The sequence below is a fragment of the Mobula birostris genome, chromosome 27 (assembly GCF_030028105.1).
Source record: "Mobula birostris isolate sMobBir1 chromosome 27, sMobBir1.hap1, whole genome shotgun sequence".
Taxonomy (NCBI): Eukaryota; Metazoa; Chordata; class Chondrichthyes; order Myliobatiformes; family Myliobatidae; genus Mobula; species Mobula birostris.
Window position 1 is genome coordinate 18,098,410 of NC_092396.1, and position 22,571 is coordinate 18,120,980.

Here is a 22,571-nt window from a genome sequence, read left to right on the forward strand (position 1 = left end):
TAAGGGGGTGTACAGTATGTGTGCTACCAGGTACCCTGGATGGCAGGAGCTGTACCATCTCGCGGAATGGTAGGCTCGGGCATCAGGTATCCAATACTTCCCGTTTAGCATTCAGGGAGCGCCCCCATCTTCACGGCACGGTGTCGACACAGCCGTCCCAGGACACTGCTCCCGCTCACACTCACTGTACTCCCCTGACTGGTTGGACCCGTACCGCCCGCACCAACACTCCTTCCCCTTTCCCTGTTGGCCGAGGGGTTACTCTCCAAATCGGGATTAGACAGGTCGTAAGTGGGGGTTGCCATAGCGGTCAGCACAACGCTATTTTAGCGGGGGGGGGGCGTTGGAGTTCAGAGCCTAAGGCCAGCGTCCTCTGTAAGGAGATTTTGTACGCGCGTTTTCTCCAGGTTCCCCTCACACTCCAAGGATGTACTAGGTCATTGTAAGTTGTTTTGTGATTAGGTTAGGGTTAAATCGGGGTTGTCGGGTGGCGCGGCTCGAAGGGCACTGTATCGCGAAAGAACTAAGTTGTTACTTGTGTCTCCCCCGGGCGATAATACCTTTCCATTGTGTAACTGCACCGGTCCAGCGAAATAATGCCCACGCAACATACGGATGTCCTTGAAGATTTATTTTTATTCCTCTCTCTCTCTTTCTTCAGTAGACATCATGAAAACTACAAGAAAATAAAGGACATAAAGTTTGAAACATACATCCCTCAGTCTTTTAAAGTCTCTCAAACTAGTGTCCACCGATAAACAGGCCCAAACACATTAGCACATCAGGAATGTGCTGAAATCAAATAAATCACTAAAATGTATCACACTCTTCATATAAGGTCACCTCAACAACATTATATTAAAAAAATTAAGAAAAACAATTACCGTGTGCACCTCTTGGACCACACGCAGAATAAGGTTATTTTGGGCCACGTGTCCTTCTTTGCTTCCATGTTGGTTCTGACCCGTAATTTTATTAAACTCTGGTCATGTGACCCGTTCCGCTCTACATTAAATAAACCTTACATAAAATATTTTAAGGTGATAAAATAATGCGTGGCCGGAGAAGTCGTTGGAGAAAAGGCTTCTCGATTCGGGGGGGAGAAAACGGGAGTGTTGGCTTCTGACACCGTCGGGTTGAGAATACCGCGATTTCACCAAGAGAGAGAGCAACGTTTACCAGAGTAGGCGACAGCTTTGCAAATATCATCTCTACAGGCTTCAGATTGCAGTGTCCGTTCCATTCCCTTGCTGCCTTCAGGCAGGAAAGTGCGGCTCTGCAGACGGCCTCAGGTTTGACTGTGCTACCTTTCCTACCTTATGGACATACGTAAAAGTTGAGAAATACTTGTTAAGATACTGGTTTATTGATGAGAAAAGTAATTGATTTATCATTATAGCCTACTTGTTGTTCCTGCTTTACTAGTGGCATCGTTATGAATGTTCTAATGGTGTTTTTAGATCTGGGAGTTCAAACGCATAATCAAGAGTATTAGGAGGTTTATTGAGTAATCAGTTACCAAATATTTGTACTTGAATTGCACTGACAATTACATAGTTGCAAAAGGTTATATGCTCTGCAATAACTTGGTGATAGATACAGTGTTTCTTTTTTTAAAACATGTTCAATGCTACTTTAAGGAGAGCAGAACCTAGGAAATAGTCATAGTCATACTTTATTGATCCCGGGGGAAATTGATTTTCGTTACAGTTGCACCATAAATAATTAAGTAGTAATAAAACCATAAATAATTAAATAGCCATATGTAAATTATGCCAGGAAATAAGTCCAGGACCAGCCTATTGGCTCAGGGTGTCTGACCCTCCAAGGGTCCCGTAAATCTTTACGGGAAAGAAAGTTAACCCCAAAAATGCTGGAGCTTAAACAACAAGAGGCTTCTCAGAGGGAGAGTGCATTCATCAAGCTGTGTGAAAGCTGGAAAGACCCAGTTAGAGCTACACGTACCAAACATAAGGATGAGTGCTCTGACCGAGACTTGGGTGACATGATGGATGCTATTGAAGGGCTGGAGACACAAGTGAAAGATGTCTATGGAAATATACGATCCCAATCGGCACCTTCTACTGAGATTAGAAGAAAGATGGGTTCCTGTACAACAGTAACAGCAGATCTGATGGGGCTAATGAACGTACGTATGAGTGAAGTGGGGCAAGAGGCGTTTGATGCTAAGGCAGAAAATGCAAGGCTTCGTATGGTGCTCGACAGAGAGTATGCCCAGTCGATATTTGGGACTACAATCTCCAAATCCAATGTTTGCAGCCACCACTCAAGCTGTTTATCAGAACAGCAAAGCATCACAGCAAAAAGAGCGGAGTGTGCCGCACAGTTTGCTGCGAAGCAGGCCGAAATGGAGAAGGAGGAGGCTGTCGCTGTACAAAGGCAAGAACTAAAAGACTGGAAAGTCAGAGAGATCTTCAAGTAATAGCCTCAAAGCTTAAGGCTTACTCTGAAGCTGACTCAGGTGAGGCCTTGGAGGAAAGTAGAATGGCAAGCAGTGAGCTGGCTAATTGTCCTCCAATACCTTATAAAGAAATTAAAGGGGAACAAACATGTAAGAACTGTAACAATGAACAAACAAACAGTACCAACAATGAAGTATCGCTAGTACAAGCCCTACATGACACAACGGTTCTCACCAGACTCCCTACACCCGAGCCCTCAGTCTTCTCAGGGGACCCACTTAGGTTCTTAGAGCGGAGCACAAGTTTTAAGGCATTGATAGAACGGCGATGCACAAATCCAGCTGACAGGTTGCTCTACCTACAGAAATACATCAGTGGTGAGGCACGATCTGTATTAGAAGGAAGCTTCTACAGAAAGGATGATGAAGTCTACGACCAGGCGTGGGAGGCTTTGAATGCTCGGTATGGCCACCCCTTTGTAACCCAGCGCGCATTTAGAGAAAAGCTGAATAACTGGCCAAAGATTGGCTCAAGGGAGTCAATTAAACTGAGACAATTCAGTGATTTTCTGACAGCCTGTAGCAATGCTATGCCACATCTCAAAGCGCTTCAGGTGTTAAATGACTGTGAAGAGAATCAAAGGGTACTCCAAAAACTCCCTGATTGGGTGACCTCTGGCTGGAATCGTCATGTCACAAAGCAGTTGCGACAAACGGGGGAATTCCCCGATTTCGAGGAGTTTGCTGTAGCACTAGAAGCAGAAATCACATGCAATCCTGTAACATCCTTTCATGCCTCGAAGCCGACTGAAGAAAAGCCATCTAGAGACATGAAGCGCACAAAGGCTAACGCGTTCATCACAAATGTGCAAGCGTGGGATAAATCAAGCACAGTGGTGGAAACTTACAGTGCTGTGGAGAACAGCTCAAAGGATTCAAACGGATCCAAGAAGGTAAACACTTCGTTTCCATCTTCAAACCCAGTCACATGCATGTGCTGTGGAGAGAGCCACTGCATCCACAAATGCCAGAAGCTCGCCAATAAGCTTGTGGAGGACAAGAGAAGGTTCATATTGGACATTAACCTGTGCTTTGGCTGTCTTAGGAAAGGACATAACTCAAAGGATTGTGACAGCAAAGCTACTTGTGGCATATGTAAGAAACATAATCCAACACCACTTCATGAAGACTGTCCTTCTGCAGCAGACACATCTTCTCATGTTATGCAAGCAGAAGAAAACACATCTTCCCTTTCTTGCTGCGTAGACAGAGGCGATGGTGGAAGTACATTCATGATATTGCCTGTATGGATTTCTTCAATCACCACCCCTAAAAGAGAGACCTTAGTGTATGCCCTACTGGATACACAGAGTAGCAACACTTTTGTAGACCAAGAGGTATGTGAGAAGGTGGGGGCAGGATTAGAGCCTGTCAAGTTAAAGCTTACCACTATGATGGGAAAGGATTCCATTGTTCAGAGTGGAAGAGTTAGTGGGCTTAGAGTCAGAGGGTTTTCCTCGCAAAGTTTTATTAACTTGCCACCTGCCTATACCAGAGATTTCATCCCACATTCCTACCCCTGAAACGGCTAAAAGGTGGAAACATCTGAATGGGATAGCACAGGAAATACCAGAGTTGATGGATTGTGAGGTCGGGCTCCTGATAGGCTACGACTGTGCGAGAGCCTTGGCACCACGGCATGTCATCACAGGAGGTGACGATGAGCCGTATGCCATCAAGACTGACCTGGGTTGGAGCATCGTCGGCAGCTCGCCACGGGTCACAAAGTCAACAGAAGTGACAGGTCTGTGCTTTCATGTATCTGTCGAGGAATTTCCACCATTGACACCAGTCACTGTCATTACAGCCCTTAAATCAGACTTCAGAGATAGAAACCCTGGGGAAAAGAGCATATCACAAGTTGACCACAAGTCCCGGGTCAATGAGTCACAGTCTTCGAAATTGCAATCTCTGGAGAACACGCGTACAGTCGAGAAAGGAGAGAGTTACAACCTGGGGCAAGTAAAACACTCACTGCCTGAGGACCTTCAACAGTTAGAGTTTAGTCTCAAAGTGGAGACTGGTAAAAAAAGGTGGAATAATTACACAGCTTGAGCAGGAAACAAAAGCTTGCCAGCAAGAGACTATAAACTTGAATGAAAAAGTCAAAATTTTAGAGGATGACAAATCTCTCCTCCAGGAAGAACTTGAAAATGTCCAGGAAAAGTCCGACAAAGCCAAGAATGAGAGAGAGTACCTGGAGGCAGAATTACTAAAAAAAAAATCGACGAGATTGATCAATTAACTGAAGCACTAAAGCCACTTCATATGCAGAATAATTCACTTGTTAATTAATTAGATTGCTTCAGAGAAAAGAAACGTCATTTGATTAAAGAAAGAGAAGCCCAGGAAACAAAGGTGGTAAAAGAGGACAATTTTTTGGAGAGACTTAAATGGTTCTCAAAATGGCATACAGCATTGAATGTGGTTGCCTGGATCCAGCAACTAGCAAAGAGAACCAAAACAGCAAAATCCATAAATGTCAAAGACAGAAGAAAGGCCAGTCTTGTGCTTGTAAAATTGGCACAAAGAGACGCCTTCAAAGAGGAAATGCGAATACTGAGTCATGACAAACTGCCACACAGCCGTCCATTGTTCCAACTTGACCCAGTATTGCAAGATGGTGTTCTCAGGGTGGGAGGGTGATTAAAGAAGGCTTCTTTACCTCTCGACTTGAAGTATCCAGTAATCCTACCAAGAGATGGTGTGGTCACTCGTCTGATCCTAGATTACTGCTATGGAAAAACTCTGCACCAAGGCAGAGGACAAACCCTTAATAAACTGGGAGGAAATGGCTACTGGGTTGTTGGTGGCAGTAAAGTTGTGGCGAACTACATCAAACAATGTGTTACGTGCAGGAAAGCTCGCAGGCCAACAGAAACGCAAAAGATGACGGATCTTCCTGCCAACCGTGTTGATCCCTCACCACCATTCTCATACTGTGGGATGGATTGTTTTGGACCATTTCACACTAAGCAAGGTCGTAAAGAGTACGAGAGGTATGGTCTCATATTCACCTGTCTGTCCTCGAGGGCAACTCACATAGAAATGTTGGAAGGTTTAACAACCGATGCCTTCATAAATGCTTTACGGTGTTTTATAGCTATCTGTGGAGCTGTAAGACAAATCAGATCGAGGAACAAACTTTGGGGCGAGAAATGAACTGACAAAAGCCTTAAAGGAGGTGGACAAAGACAGACTGACAGCTTACATGGCCGAAAAACAATGTGACTTCACCATGAATGTACCTGATGCCAGTCACATGGGAGGTGTTTGGGAACGGCAGATTAGGACAGTTAGGAGCATCCTAAACTGGGTCTCCTCACAGAGCACTGGAAGATTAGATGATGCTTCTTTGAGAACCTCATTCTATGAGGCCATGTCAATTATAAACAGCCGCCCACTCACCACTGACAGCATCAATGATCCCAAAGGCCTAGAACCACTTACACCAAACTATTTACTTACCATGAAAACCTCTGTCCCGCTGCCTCCACCAGGAAAACTTATGGCAGAAGATCTGTATGCCAGGAAAAGGTGGCACAGAGCGCAATATCTGACAGAGCAATTCTGGAGTAGATGGAAGAAGGAATATCTAGCAAACATCACCCTCAGACAGCACTGGCACTCTTCAGGATGAAATGTGAAAATTGGAGATATTGTCATTGTAAAAGAGGAAGGGATTCCTCGTAGTGAATGGAGACTTGGAAGAGCGCTTGATGTTCGTGAAAATGAAGATGGACTGGTGCGAAGAGCCACAATACAATTAGGAAATAAAAAGCTAGGAAAAGAGGCTCAACGGCTCATTAATCCATCCACTCTTGAACGTCCTATTCATAAACTAGTTGTCCTTGTAGAGAACTATAATGTGTTTCAATGGAACTAATTTCTAAACACCTAGCTGTGTGGAGAGCTAAAGTATCAGTTTGATCTCAGAGTTTGTTACAAATACCAATTATTTGGTTCTGGAAATTACTAGATTTATTCAAAAATTTGTATAAAGGTTATGATAAATCATAGTAATTTGGTGGGAGTGTAACTGTCTCAGGGCCATGTTTCATTGAGATGTTTATTTTATATGTTTTTGTCATAAATTCATGATTATTTTATTACCTTAAATATTTTATGTAAGATTTATTTAATGTAGAGTGGAATGTGTCACATGACCAGAGTTTAATGAAAGCATGACTGTGGCATTATGGGTCAGAACCAACATGGAAGCAGAGGAAGACACATGGCCCTAAAATGACTTCATTCTGCATGTGGTCCAAGAGGCACACATGGTAATTGTTTTTCTTAATTTGTCTATATAATGTTGTTGAGGTGTCTTTATGTGAACAGTGTGATATGTTTTAGTGATTTATTTGATTTCAGCACACTTCTGATGTGCTGACGGGTTGGGGCCTGTTTATCGGTGGACACTAGCTTGAGAGACTTTAAATCAGCGGTCCCCAACCACCAGGCCACGGACCAGTACTGGGCTACAAAGCATGTGCTACCGGGCCGTGACGAAACGATATGAGTCAGCTGCACCTTTCCTCATTCCCTGTCACGCACTGTTGAACTTGAACATAGGATTGCCAACTGACCCGTATTTGCCGGGACATACCATATATTGGGCTAAGTTGGTTTGTCCTGTATTTCCCCCACTAAGGTAGAGTGTTCCTATGAAACCTTTTGTGCCGAAATGGTGTGAAGCAAAGAAGCAATTACCATTAACTTATATGGGAAAAATTTTTGAGCTTTCCCAGGCCCAAAAAATAAACTACCAAATCATACCAAATAACACATAAAACCGAAAATAAGTAACAGTAACATATAGCAAAAGCAGGAACGATATGATAAATACACAGCCTATATAAAGTAGAAATAATGTATGTACAGTATACTTGGGAAGATGAAGGCAAAACAGATTAGTGGGAGAAAAATTCGGTACGTACGCACATGTGCAGACAGGTGCCCGCGCAAGGCTTCATGGTCAGGGTAGTCTTTCCTGGGGTAAAGTGTCCCAGGATTTGACTGCTACTTTTGTCCTTTATTTGAGAGTGAGAAAGTTGGCAACCCTAACTGTAAAAGACATGTTGAGGTGAGTTTAACCCTACTTGAACACCACCCCCCACCCCCGGGTCGGTTGGTCCGCAAAAATATTGTCAATATTAAACCAGTCCGTGGTGCAAAAAAGGTTGGGGACCCCTGCTTTAAAAGACTGAGGGATGTATGTTTCAAACTTTATGTCCTTTATTTTCTTGTAGTTTTCACGGTGTCCACTGAAGAGAGAGAGAAAAATAAAAATAAATCTTCAAGGGCATCTGTATGTTGCGTGGACATTATTTCATAGTCGTACTTTATTGATCCCGGGGGAAATTGGTTTCCGTTACAGTTGCACCATAAATAATTGAATAGTAATAAAACCATAAATAATTAAATAATAATATGTAAATTATGCCAGGAAATAAGTCCAGGACCAGCTTATTGGCTCAGGGTGTCTGACCCTCCAAGGGAGGAGTTGTAAAGTTTGATGGCCACAGGCAGGAATGACTTCCTATGACACTCAGTGTTGCATCTCGGTGGAATGAGTCTCTGGCTGGATGTACTCCTGTGCCCACCCAGTACATTATGTAGTGGATGGGAGACATTGTCCAAGATGGCATGCAACTTAGACAGCATCCTCTTTTCAGACACCACCGTCAAAGAGTCCAGTTCCATCCCCACAACATCACTGGCCTTACAAATGAGTTTGTTGATTCTGTTGGTGGCTGCTACCCTCAACCTGCTGCCCCAGCACACAACAGCAAACATGATAGCACTGGCCACCACAGACTCGTAGAACATCCTCAGCATCGTCCGACAGATGTTAAAGGACCTCAATCTCCTCAGGAAATAGAGACAGCTCTGACCCTTCTTGTAGACAGATTCAGTGTTCTTTGACCAGTCCAGTTTATTGTCAATTCGTATCCCCAGGTATTTGTAATCCTCCACCATGTCCACACTGACCCCCTGGATGGAAACAGGGGTCACCGGTGCCTTAGCTCTCCTCAGGTCTACCACCAGCTCCTTAGTCTTCTTCACATTAAGCTGCATTTCATTGGACCAGTGCAGTTACACATTGTATATGGGGCTTCACCACCAGACTCACAGTGGAGGGACGTGAAGACTGTGTCCTTCCCTGCCGTGCACCGGTGGCACTGAGCTTCATGCATTACTTAGTAGGTACTTCAGCAGCCTGGTATGTGCCAGTCAGCAGCAGCCCCTTACTGCTGGAAGACCAACACATTTCGGGCAGACTGAAGAATGTCTTTCACAGTGACGATAATCTCACCGTGGCACTCGACGGCATTTTAGTGTATGGGGCAACCCATAGGTCAAAGAATCCGCTGTTAACGCAGGCTACTTGGGACAAACTTACAAGGATCCTTGCATCCCTTCTCGACACCCTCCTATCAATTCCACAGTCTGCAAAGGGGTGGGTGACTGAGGGAAGCATGCGTTGGGAATGATATCTTCACCACAAGGAAGAATATGGCTGGTAGTGTGGGGGGGGGGGGGCGTAACCTGTCAGTGCCAGCCACTGAGGTCTTGCGCTTATGCTGGCCGGTTTAGCAAGCAGAGCAGCAGGCACCCCTGCTGAAATCTGGAGGAAAACACACAGAGGATGCAGAGGGGGATCACAAAGGCGAGGAAAGAGGACCGGGTCGAGACAACAGAGACTTATGGAGAAGAGGAGTTTGGTGGGTAATAAAATGGACGAGTTCACGACGCTAGCCAGGCGTCAGGGAACATTTCGGGAGTGCAGTGTTATGTGCTTCACTGGAACAGGGCTGCACGAGGACATACCCGATCAAAACTTCTCCATGGATGGCTTCCAGACCATTCCGGCTGACCGGAAGTGCACTGAGAGTGGTAAGCATAAAGGAGTTGGGTGCTTACTGTTCTGGTTAACAACAGATGGTGCAATCCGGGTCATATAACGATCGAGGAATGTGTTTGTAGACCAGATATTGAACTTTTTACTGTTGGACTTTGGCCACATTCCACCGAGATACAACACTGGGCGGCACGGGAGGTCGTTCCTGCCTGCGGCCATCGAACTTGCAGCTCCTCCCGTGGAGGGTCAGACACCCAGAGCCAATAGACTGGTCTTGGACTTATTTTCCATCTGGCATAGTTTGCATTTTGTTGTTTGATTGTTTGTGGTTTTTGTATTGCTATATTTACGCTCTATTCTTGGTTGGTGCGGCTGTAACGAAACCCAATTTCCCTCGGGATTAATAAAGTATATCTATCTATCTATCTACCTATCTTGTTGTTAGTCGGTGAGTTGTGGCAATGTGGCATGTTGCCCGATGGTTTGGACAATTTTCTTAGGGAACCATCTCACAGTATCCACAAAGTCCCTGTCCTATTCCAGGTCTGGGAGATCAACGTTAGGCTTAGAACGGCCAGATGCTCATCGCCACACATTATGCTGATTACTGGGCACTGCCGAGAAATATTTCACTCCTGCATCTAAGTTATTTTCAATAGTATGATGTATGACTTATAGTTTTTTAAAGTCAATGTTGGAATTAAGATGCCGGCGCGCTTGAACGTAGTGGCTTCAGTGGAGCCGGCCAAAGATGGTGTTATCTTTTTTGAACACCTTTTATCTGACTGCAAGATGCTGCTGGACGTTAAGAACTTAAAGTACTGCAGGTCTACCCCATCAGCGAGTTGCTCATTGGCGGAGGAGCCGGACTTTGGCGTGTAAGGTGTTGCTGTCTGCTACAGAAAGGCGCTGGAGTTTGTGCGCGAAGGCGGAGAGCAGCCTGACAGGGAGTGATTGGCTTAGCTGCTGTTTTTGTAATCACCAGACCCTGTTGGATGTTGGTAAGGTTCACTGGCGGGATTGACAGCGGGGGAGCTGCGTGGGCTCAGTCGTACTGCGAAGTAGGCCTCGTTGCCACGGTGACGCCTGTTTGCAGCCGCCCAGGAGAGAGAGGCAAAAGTCGGTGTGGCATAGCATCCATAGAGTCAGTGCTGCTCTCTGCTCAGTGGAAATCAGCTGGATTGCGTTTGTATGCATTCTTTTGCAGACTTGCTCTTGCCGACAACGTTCATAGACTCAGGTGCTTGGGCTACATTATAGTGACTGTATATTTACTGCTATCTTCTATGTGCCTTGTGCTGTGTATGACCCCAGAGGAACACCGTTTAGTTTGACTGTATTCATGGATATTCATGTATGGTTGAATGACAATTAAACTTGAACTTGAAGTAAACCAATCTCTTAATTCCTTTCCTGTGGTGCTGGATGCATGCTTTCGGGCTGGGTTTGAAGTGGGGAGAGGGGTGGTTACATTTTTAATTTATTCATGGGATGTAGATGTCACTGGCAATGCCAAGAATTAATGTCCGTTTCTGATTGTCTCTGTACTGAGGATATACTGTAGTTGAAACCTAGAATATTATTACTTACTGCATTTCTATATTACCGGGTACCAAGTTATTGGATACTGAGGATCAGGATTGTGCACATTCGGAAAGGCATAGCCTGCTTAGAGACAATCAGCATGGCTTTGTCAGGGGGCAGATCATACCTCATAAACAAATGAGGTTTTTTGTAGAGGTGACAAAGGGGCTTCACGAGGGTAGGGCAGTTGATGTTATCTGCATGGACTTTAGTCAGGAATTTGATAAGGTCATTGTGGGTTGACTCAGAAGATCCCTCATTGTAGGTTGATTCAGAAGACAAAGATGCATGGGATCCAGGGTAAGTTGCAGGTTTGAATTCATAACTGGCTTGCCCATGGAAGTAGGAGTGGAAGACTGTTATTCTGGCTGGAGGTCCATGACCGGTGGTGATCTGGAAGGATCAATGCTGGGATCTCTGTTGTTTGTGAAATGTATCAAAGATTTGAATAAAAATGTAAATGGGTGGATTAGCAAGTTTGCAGGTGACATCAAAATTGGTGGAGTTGTGGATAGTATAAAGGACTGTCAATGGGATATACAGGACAGTGCAAATGTCAAGTGTGTGTGTGTGTGTGTGTGTATATGTATGTATATATATTGCTAGGGTGCCTAAATCTTTTGCACAGTACTGTAGATCAATTACAAATTGGGCAGAAAAGTGGCAGATGGAGTGTAATGTGGGCAAGTGTATGGCCTTGTACTTTGGGAGGTCAAATGGAAGGTGAAAGCTTAAAGCAATGGGAAGCCCTTTTAAATATTGAAGTGCAGAGGGATCTTGGGGTCCAGGTCCATAGTTCATTGAAAGTGGCTAAACAAGTGGGTAAGTTGGTAAAGAAGATGCACTGTATGGTATGTTTGCCTTCATTGTTAAGGGTGTTGAGTGGAAGAGTAAGGAAGTCATGCTGCAGCTATATAAAACTTTAGTCAGACTGCCCTTGAAGTATTGGGAGTAGTTCTGGTTGCCCTATTGTATGAAGGATGTGTAGATTGTGGGAAAGGTGCAGGAGAAGCTTACCAGGATACTGTCTGGATTAGCAGGTATCAGCTATCATGATAGGTTGCACAAACTTGTTTTTTCCCCCTCTTTAGTGAGACCCAGTTAGAGGTTTCTAAAATTATGAGGGGGATAGATAGACAGTCAGGATCTGTTCCCCAGAGTAGAAATGTCAAACAGCAGGGAACAAGTGTTTAAAATTGGGGGGGGGGGGGGAGTTTAAAGGACACACGAGAAACATAACTTGTACACGGCGTGGTAGGTATCTGGAATGGATTACCAAGAGTTGTAATAAAATCAGGCAGTTTGGTGGAGTTTAGAAGGCTTTTACGTGAATATGAAGGGGATGGAGGGATATGGATGATAAACAGGAGGAGGACATTGGCATTAAGATTGGCATAGTATCATGGGCTGAATGGCAATAGTGGGTCTGGAGTCACATTTGGTCAGAATAGACTGGCATCAGTGAACCAGATGGGATTTAATCACAATCCTGTATATATTGAAATAATGCATACTCGTACTGTCCAACCATTTAAATTCCACTCCCCATTCCCATGTTGGTCCGTGGCCTCCTCTACTGGCACAATGAGGCCACTCTCAGTACATAAGGCAATGCCTTATAGTCTGTTTGGGTAGCTTCCAACCTGTCAGATGAACGTAGGCTTTTCTAACTGCTGGTAACTTCTCCCCTTCCCCCTCCTGACTCCCCTCTTACCTCTCCTCACCTGTCTATCACCACCCTTAAGTGCCCCCTTCCTTCCTTTTCTCCCACTGTCCACTCCCTTCGCCTATCAAATTCGTTCTTCTTCAGCCTTTTACCTTTTCCACCTATCACCTCCCAGCTTCTGACTTCATCTCCCCTCCCCCACCCACCTACCTTCTCCCTCACCTATCACTTGCCAGCTTGTACTCCTTCCCCTCCCCCACCTTCTTATTCCCCCTGGCTTCCCCACCCCCCTCACCTTCATTTCCAGACCTGATGAATGGTTTCAACCTGAAACGCTGATTCTTTATTCCTCTTTATAGGTGGTGCCAGGCCTGCTGAATTCTTCCAGTATTTTGTGTGTGTTGCTTTGGATTTCCAGCATCTGCATCATCCCTTGTGTTAGCGAAACTAAACTTTAGTTTAAGTTTCAGATTTATTTAATTAATATGAATTTGTATTCCCAATCTTCATTGTGTGACTCAAACTCACGAGTTTAGATCAAAGTTCTTGAAGTCTGCAGAATCTCTATATTACTGAACTCTGTATATTCAGAGTACCTCATTTGGACTTTTGCACCTCAGTTCACATGGATGTCACAATGCATTTAGAGTGTTCGACACATGATCATCAACAGCCCACTGACTCAGTTCCAATGCTTTCCATTCCTGGAGAATTAAGGACTTTCCTAATCGGTGCAACTCCACAGAGACTAGGAACTGAAAAGCAAAAATAAACTGCCCATACTGAAAATTTTAAATTAAAAACCAGTGTTGGAAATTCTTAGGGAGAGAGAGAAACAGGGCTCAATGATTAAGGTCATTTGTACACTTGTGACTGTATTTTCAAGAAAATGGCAAGGAAGTCCAATTTGAAGGCTATTATCTTAATATGCAGAGCAGCACTAACGTAACGAGCTCCGTAAGTTCACAAAGGAGGTAAAAATAATAGATGGTCTGAAATGCATTAACAAACTGTAATTGCAGGGTGGTCAAAGTTGGAACTGAATATTCTGGGGCTCTTGACATTTTGTAAGAATAGGCTGAAAGGGAAAGGAAGCCGAATCAGTAATTTATTAAGTCTGAGGTTAATGCAATGTCGGGAAATACTCTTGGCTCAGAGAAGCAAGATGTAGAATCAGTGGGATTGGAAATACGAAACAATGGGCGAAAGGTGACAATGGTAAGAGTAGGCTCTGCTCACCCTGAACAAATATATTAAAACACGTATAAAATATTATGCAAAAGTTTTCGGCACTTATATATAGCTCAGGTTTATATGATAAACCTGATTCTAAAATGAGTCTTTATTGTGGACTGAGAGTGGGAACGGGGCAGGGAGAGGGGAATCATGTTTGGAAAAAGGGGAAGGGAGAGGGGAGGGAGCGGGAAGCACCAGAGAGATATTCTGTAATGATTAATAAAACTAGTTGTTTGGAATCAAATGACCTTGCCTGGTGTGTTTACGGCCCTGCTCCTCCTTCTCTGCCACCTGTCTCTCAGCCCTCCCGCAGCGTTCCACCCTCCTCATTGCCAACATCCATTGCTCCCGCCAGGTTTACAAACTCGCTGTCCGCTCCAGATTACACACTGCTGATGAGAGCACAGACCTGGTGGGCAGGTCATGTCATCCGCATGCTGGACGAGCGCATACCCAAGCAGCTCCTTTCTGGGGAACTCCCTGCTGGAAGACGCAGAAAAACATTACAAAGACACACTGAAGGCCTCCCTGAAGTCACTTGGGAAATGCTGGCACAAAATCGCCCTACCTGGCAGGGCCTCATCCACAAGGGCTGTCAAGCTTACGAACCAAGGCGCTTGCTGAAGCACAACATAAACGTGAGCTGCGCAAGTCCAGAGCCACCAGCGCAACAACTGCAGTGCCTACACATGTCTGCCCAACATGTGCCAGGACATTCTGTGCCCGAATTGGCCTAACTGGTCATCTTCGGCCACACCACGTCCAGTCTCAAAGTGACTAATGGTGTCGAGGTCGATGGACAAACCACACACACAAATACGGTACTGTGCAAAGGTCTTGGGCACCCTGGTTATATATGTGCCTAAGATTTTTGCACAGTACTGTATAACACTTACTAAATACTTCCACTTTTTCCCTTCTCAATAGCCTTTTGGTTTCTAATAATTCCAAGAGGTTGTTAGTATCCTGCACTGCGACAGTATTTGTTAAATTGCTCTGTTATTTCCAATTATAAACTTCTGGCTGTAATAGTTCTACACTTGTCTTCACTAATCTCTATCTTTGTCCGTACTTCAATGAACTTTTACATCCACCTTTAAAAGGCAGGAAGGTTATGCTCCACCTTTATAAACCCTTGCTCCAAGCGGGCCACACTATTGGAAATTGTGTTGGGGAGGGTGCAGAGGAGATTCACCAGAACGTTCTCTGGGATGGAATGTTTCAGTTACGTGGAGAGACTGGAGAGAGCATCTAAAGCAACACCCGCAAAATGCTGGAGGGATTCACCAGGTCAGGCAGCATCAATGGAAAAATCTATTTTCCATGGAGGCCGGGGGGGGGGGGCGGGGGTCATGATAAAAAAGTCATAAAGTTATGTGGATATGTGAATTATGATAGTGTACCAGGCTTTCCCCCCCATATCAGAGGTGAATACAACTAGAGGACTTAAACTGAAGGTAAGGGGTAAGAGGTTTAGAGGGGATCAGGGAGTCCTTGACTTTTCTCTTTAGTATTCTTGATTTCCATCAATTGGGATCCTCCCCCACCTTTGGTTTACCTTTGATTTGGTAGAACTCTGTTCCCATAAGGACTGTACATCAAGCTCCTCCCCAGATTATGGGAGGGGTCGATTCCTCAAACTGTTTTTAATCTGAAAAGTTTGCAAATCAGAAATGCAGTTGCGAACCTTGTTCCCACGCAGCAGAAAATGCCTGCAGCCCCTACAGCATCAAATCCATCCTGGCAATCTCCCAAATGCTTGTTTGCATTTATAGGCTGTTTATAAGTCAAGCATTCATAATCTGTTCTGTACATGCAGTCTCTCTGAAGGGAATACAGCAGCTCTCTCTCTTTTCCTCGCACAGATGCCAGTGTCTTACCAACTGAAATCCACTTCGCCCACACCAGCCTTCGGGCCACAAATTCATCTCCCTCATCGACAAAAGCCCTGGTTAGTTTGCTTGTGGTTTAGGTAACAATCTACAGCAGGACCACTCCCTTAGTCTTACCTGCGCAGACCATGGCAACTGGATGGTCCTTCTCTCCCACCAAGCTCCTCTCCCGTCCAGAGCTGTCCCTAACTTTGGACCTGGCAGGTAACAGCCTTCAGGTTTCACGCTCCCACTTGCTCATCCTCTCTCCAGTTCCGACACTAGACTGTTAAACATTGTTAGAACTTCAAATCAATGAGTCAGATGCAGGGACTGAGGCTCCTGCAATACTTTTGCATAGATCCCCATTACTGACATAATACTTATCTTCCTCAATCCAGGTGTCAGTTCCAAAAGGAGTAAGCTAAAATAACTGGAATTGTCTGGGAATGTATATCATGATATACTACCTGATTAGTCGCTAGCTATTTAGTATCTTTTTTAGACATTTTAAGGAGTTTTATTAGCGTGCTTGGGTTATTTTGTTACTAACTGATGCCCGGTTATGGTTTGCTCAATTATTTCATCCATACTTACACTAGTCCCTGCAACCTAGTGGTCCACTCTCCTCTCCTATCAGATTCCCTCTGCTCCAGCCATTTACTTTGCCTACCCACCTGCCTTCACTTATCACCTTCTAGGTACCCTCCTTCCCCTTCCCCCCAACTTTTTATCCTGGCATCTTCCCCATTCCTTTCCTGTCCTGAAGAAGGGTCTCGGCCCCAAGAGTCAACTATTTGTTCATTCCAAAGTGCCCCCTGACCAGTATTTTATATAACCATATAACAATCACAGCACGGAAACAGGCCATCTTGGCCCTTCTAGTCTGTGCTGACCTCTTACTCTCACCTAGTCCCACTGACCTGCACTCACCCCATAACCCTCCATTCCTTTCCTGTCCATATAGTTGTCCAATTTAACTTTAAACGACAACATTGAACCTGCCTCAACCACTTCTGCTGGAAGCTCATTCCACACAGCTACCACTCTCTGAGTAAAGAAGTTCCCCCTCATGTTACCCCTAAACTTTTGCCCTTTAACTCTCAATTCATGTCCTCTTGTTTGAATCTCCCCCACTCTCAATGGAAAAAACCTATCCATGTCAACTCTGTCTATCCCCCTCATAATTTTAAATACCTCTATCAAGTCCCCCCTCAACCTTCTATGTTCCAGGGAATAAAGACCCAAATTGTTCAACCTTTCTCTGTAACTTAGGTGCTGAAACCCAGGTAACATTCTAGTAAATCTTCTCTGTACTCTATTTTGTTGACATCTTTCCTATAATTCGGTGACCAGAAATGTACACAATACTCCAAGTTTGGCCTTACCAATGCCTTATACAATTTCAACATTACATCCCAACTCCTATACTCAATGCTCTGATGTATAAAGGCCAGGATACCGAAAGCTTTCTTCACCACCCTATCCACATGAGATTCCACCTTCAGGGAACTGTGCACCATTATTCGTAGATCCGTCTGTTCTACTGCATTCTTCAATGCTTTTCCATTTACCATGTATGTCCTATTTTGATTAGCCCCACCAAAATGTAGCACCTCACATTTATCAGCATTAAACTGCATCTGCTATCTTTCAGCCCACTCTTAAGTGGTCTAAATCTTCCTGCAAGCTTTGAAAACCTACTTCATTATCCACAACTCCACCTATCTTATTATCATCTGCATACTTACTAATCCAATTTACCACCCCATCATCCAGATCATTAATGTATATGACAAATAACATTGGACTCAGTACAGATCCGTGAGGCACACCACTAGTCACCGGCCTCCAACCTGACAAACAGTCATCCACCACTACTCTCTGGCGTCTCCCATCCAGCCACTGCTGAATCCATTTTACTACTTCAATATAAATACCTAACGATTGAACCTTTCTAACTAACCTTCCGTGTGGAACCTTGTCAGAGGCCTTACTGAAGTTCATATAGACAACATCCACCGCTTTACCCTCACCAACTTTCCTAGTAACCTCTTCAAAAAATTCAATAAGATTTGTCAAACATGACCTTCCACGCACAAATCACGTTGACTGTTCCTAATCAGACCCTGTCTATCCAGATAATTACATATAGCATCTCTAAGAATACTTTCCATCAATTTACCCACCACTGACGTCAAACTCACAGGCCTATAATTGCTAGGTTTACTCTTAGAACCTTTTTTAAACAATGGAACAATGTGCGTGTTGCTTCATGTAATTTACTAGTTTGGCAATGAGAGTTCTATGCTACACTGACTTGCCATTGCCACAGGTTCTTCCTTCAACTTTACCTCAGGGGATTTTCCAGTGCAGGTGAGAACGGTGTTAATTCTGTGGTAAATTAAGATTTTGGAGGTGTGGGCGACCACCCTTAGACAATTCAGTTTACACTAATTGCTCTTCCTCTCTTTTTCTCCATCGGGTACAGTAAAATTAAATTGCCCCTAGATCCTGAAATAAGAGCAAAAAATGATGGAAGCACGCAGCCGGCCAGGAAGAATCCGCAGAAAGAGAAAATGTTTCAATTCAAAGAGCCCTCGTCAGAATTGGAGCCAGTGCTTCCCAATTTTGCTGAAGGGTCCGTGACCTGCTCTTCTTTCCCGACCTGCAGAGTGCTTCCAGCACTTTAGATTTCCACATCCATCGGTTTTCCTTGTTGCTTTTCTGCCATTAGAACTGACATCAGTATTAAATGTGCACGTGAGAGCACTTGTTGCGTTCCAACATCTGCTGCGCTCCTTGAGGAAGTGAAAATCAAAAAGATCAGATTAAATCTTAGTGATATCATACAATTCCTTATAGTGACTCAAACCCTAAGAGGTTTCCATACCATCTCGCCTACTCCTCTGAACCTCATCTTTGTGGTTTGATATTTTTGACCATATTCTCTGCAACTTGCTTATAAGGCTCCCCAACTATCTTTATAAATCTGTACCAAGTTACTTCATCCTCCAGCCTTCGGTTATGGCCATCATGTAGCATAGCGGTTAACATAATGCTATTACAGCACCAGTGACCCAGGTTCAATTCTGTCTCTGTCTAAGGATTTTGTATGTCCTGACCATAACCACATGGGTTTCCTCCGGGTGCTCCAGTTTCTTCCCATATTCCAAAGACCTATGAGTTAGTAAGTTAATTGGTCATACGAGTGTAATTGGGCAGAGCTGGTTGAGTGGCGTAGTCTGTACTGTATCTTTAAATGAAAGAAATAGATGCCAGCAGATGCTCCTGGGTCACCTGGTCATTAACTCATGAGGTGTATTTCCATAGTATGGAAGGTTATTTGCTAAATATATCCCCTTGTTCGTGACTCTCCCACTAGTAGAAACATCCCAACATCTACCCTGTCAAATCCTCTTAGAATCTTATATGTTTAAGGTCACTCTTTCTCCTCTCAAACTTCAAAGATGGCAGGAACAAACTGTACAACCTCTCTCAGTAGGGCAATCCTCCCATTCCATGAATTAATCTGGTGAATTTCCTTTGGACAGTCTCCAATGCTACCACCTCCTTTTTGAGGCAAGTGGGCCAAAGTATACACAATATTCCTGGTGTGGCCTCATCAGCATCCTACGAAACATGTAACAAAAACTTACTGTTTTAAAATGTTTGCCTTCTTAGCCATATGTTGGACCTGCCTGCTAACTTTTTGTCATGCACTAGATCTCCCTGAACTTCCATGCATTTCAGTTTTTCTGCATTTTGATTTCTCTTGCCAAAGAGCATGACCTTGCACTTCCCCACATTATATTCTAACTGCTGAGCTAAGGTTTTCCCGCAATTAATTAGTAGATCTATGTCCCACTGCGGAATTATGTTGCATCACAAAAACATTACACTGTGTTCCCTTCACTAACATAATTAAGAAACAATTGGGAATCAGGAACTGATCTCAGGATAGTTTACCACTTAGATTTGTCCAGCCTGAAAAGTGTAGATTTATTCCAACTTCCAACTTATTCCAACTGTGGAGTACTTCGCCATGTATTCAACATGAGCCTGAGGCTCCGGAGGGTTCATGTACTGTGGAAGGCGTCCTGCCTCGTCCCTGTGCCGAAGACGCTGCGCCCCAGTGGCCTCAATGACTACAGACCGGTGGCATTGACCTCCCACATCATGAAGACCCTGGAGAGCCTTGTTTCGGAGCTGCTCCGGCCTATGGTCAGGCCATACTTAGATCCCCTCCAGTTCGCCTACCAGCCCCGACTAGGAGTTGAAGATGCCATCGTCTACCTGCTGAACCGTGTCTACGCCCACCTAGACAAGCCAGCGAGCACTGTGAGGGTCATGTTTTTTGACTTCTCCAGTGCGTTCAACACCATCCGCCCTGCTCTGCTGGGGGAGATGCTTCCCTGGTATCATGGATTCTTGATTACCTGACTGGCAGGCCACAGTACGTGTGCTTGCAACACTGTGTGTCCGACAGAGTGATCAGCAGCACTGGGGCTCCACAGGGGACTGTCTTGTCTCCCTTTCTCTTCACCATTTACACCTTAGACTTCAACTACTGCACAGAGTCTTGTCATCTTCAGAAGTTTTCGGATGACTCTGCCCTAGTTGGATGCATCAGCAAGGGAGATGAGGTTGAATACAGGGCTACGGTAGGAAACTTTGTCACTTGGTGTGAGCAGAATTATCTGCAGCTTAATGTGAAAAAGACTAAGGAGCTGGTGGTAGACCTGGGGAGAGCTAAGGTACCAGTGACCCCTGTTTCCATCCAGGGGGTCAGTGTGGACATGGTGGAGGATTACAAATACCTGGGGATACGAATTGACAATAAACTGGACTGGTCTAAGAACACTGAGGCTGTCTACAAGAAGGGTCAGAGCGTCTCTATTTCCTGAGGAGACTGAGGTCCTTTAACATCTGCCGGATGATGCTGAGGATGTTCTACGAGTCTGTGGTGGCCAGTGCTATCATGTTTGCTGTTGTGTGCTGGGGCAGCAGGCTGAGGGTAGCAGACACCGACAGAATCAACAAACTCATTCGTAAGGCCAGTGATGTTGTGGGGATGGAACTGGGCTCTCTGACGGTGGTGTCTGAAAAGAGGATGCTGTCTAAGTTGCATGCCATCTTGGTCAATGTCTCCCATCCACTACATAATGTGCTGGGTGAGCACAGGAGTACATTCAGCCAGAGACTCATTCCTCCGAGATGCAGCACAGAGCGTCATAGGAAGTCATTCCTGCCTGTGGCCATCAAACTTTACAACTCCTTCCTTGGAGGGTTAGACACCCTGAGCCGATAGGCTGGTCCTGGACTTATTTCATAATTTACTGGCATAATTTACATATTACTATTTATTACTATTTTCTATTACTATTTATTATTTCTATGACTATTACTATTTACTAATAGTAATATTACTATTACTATTTCTATTTATTATTTATGGTGCAACTGTAACGAAAACCAATTTCCCCCGGGATCAATGAAGTATGACTATGACTACTACTACTACTTTACAGTCCAGTACCTAGTACTTTTAATTTATGCATCTTATCAAATGCCTTTTTGAAATCTAAATACACTACATCTCCATCCCACCACCCCATCAACACTCCTTGTTACATCTTCAAGTAATACAATCAAATTTGTGAAAGAAGATTTACCTTTCATAAAACCATACTGATTAGGTCTGATTATATTCAATCTTCCTAAACAATTCATTGTTTTCTCTTTGATTATTGACTTTAGCACCTTGTCAACATCTAACTGGCATGTTGCTCCCTGCTTTCTGATTTCCTCCCTTCTGAACAAAGGGGAGGGGGTCACATGGACTGGTTTCTAATCTTCTGAGTCCACCTGGATTTTAGTGAGTTGTTCAAAATTCCAACCAATTGGCCCACTATCTCTGCAGCCACTCCCTTACAAACCTTTTTGGTTTTGGCCATTGGTTTCCAGTGATATGTCCATTTTTAACCATAGAAAACCATAGAAAAACTACAGCACAGAAACAGGCCTTTTGGCCCTTCTTGGCTGTGCCGAACCATTTTCTGCCTAGTCCCACTGACCCGCACATGGACCATATCCCTCCATACACCTCCCATCCATGTATCTGTCCAATTTATTCTTAAATGTTAAAAAAGAACCCGCATTTACCACCTCGTCTCGCAGCTCATTCCACACTCCCACCACCCTCTGTGTGAAGAAGCCCTCCCTAATGTTCCCTTTAAACTTTTCCCCCTTCACCCTTAACCCATGTCCTCTGATTTTTCTCTCCCCTTGCCTCAGTGGGAAAAGCCTGCTTGCATTCACTCTATCTATACCCATCATAATTTTATATACCTCTATCAAATCTCCCCTCATTCTTCTACGCTCCAGGGAATAAAGTCCTAACCTATTCAACCTTTCTCTGTAACTGAGTTTCTCAAGTCCCGGCAACATCCTTGTAAACCTTCTCTGCAGTCTTTCAAACTTATTTATATCCTTCCTGTAATTTGGTGACCAAAACTGAACATAATACTCCAGATTTGGCCTCACCAATGCCTTATACAACCTCATCATAACATTCTAGCTCTTATACTCAATACTTTGATTAATAAAGGCCAATGTACCAAAAGCTCTCTTTACGACCCTATCTACCTGTGACGCCACTTTTAGGGAATTTTGTATCTGTATTCCCAGATCCCTCTGTTCTACTGCACTCCTCAGTGCCTTACCATTTACCCTGTATGTTCTACCTTGGTTTGTCCTTCCAAAGTGCAATACCTCACACTTGTCTGTATTAAACTCCATCTGCTATTTTTCAGCCCATTTTTCCAGCTGGTCCAAATTCCTCTGCAAACTTTGAAAACCTTCCTC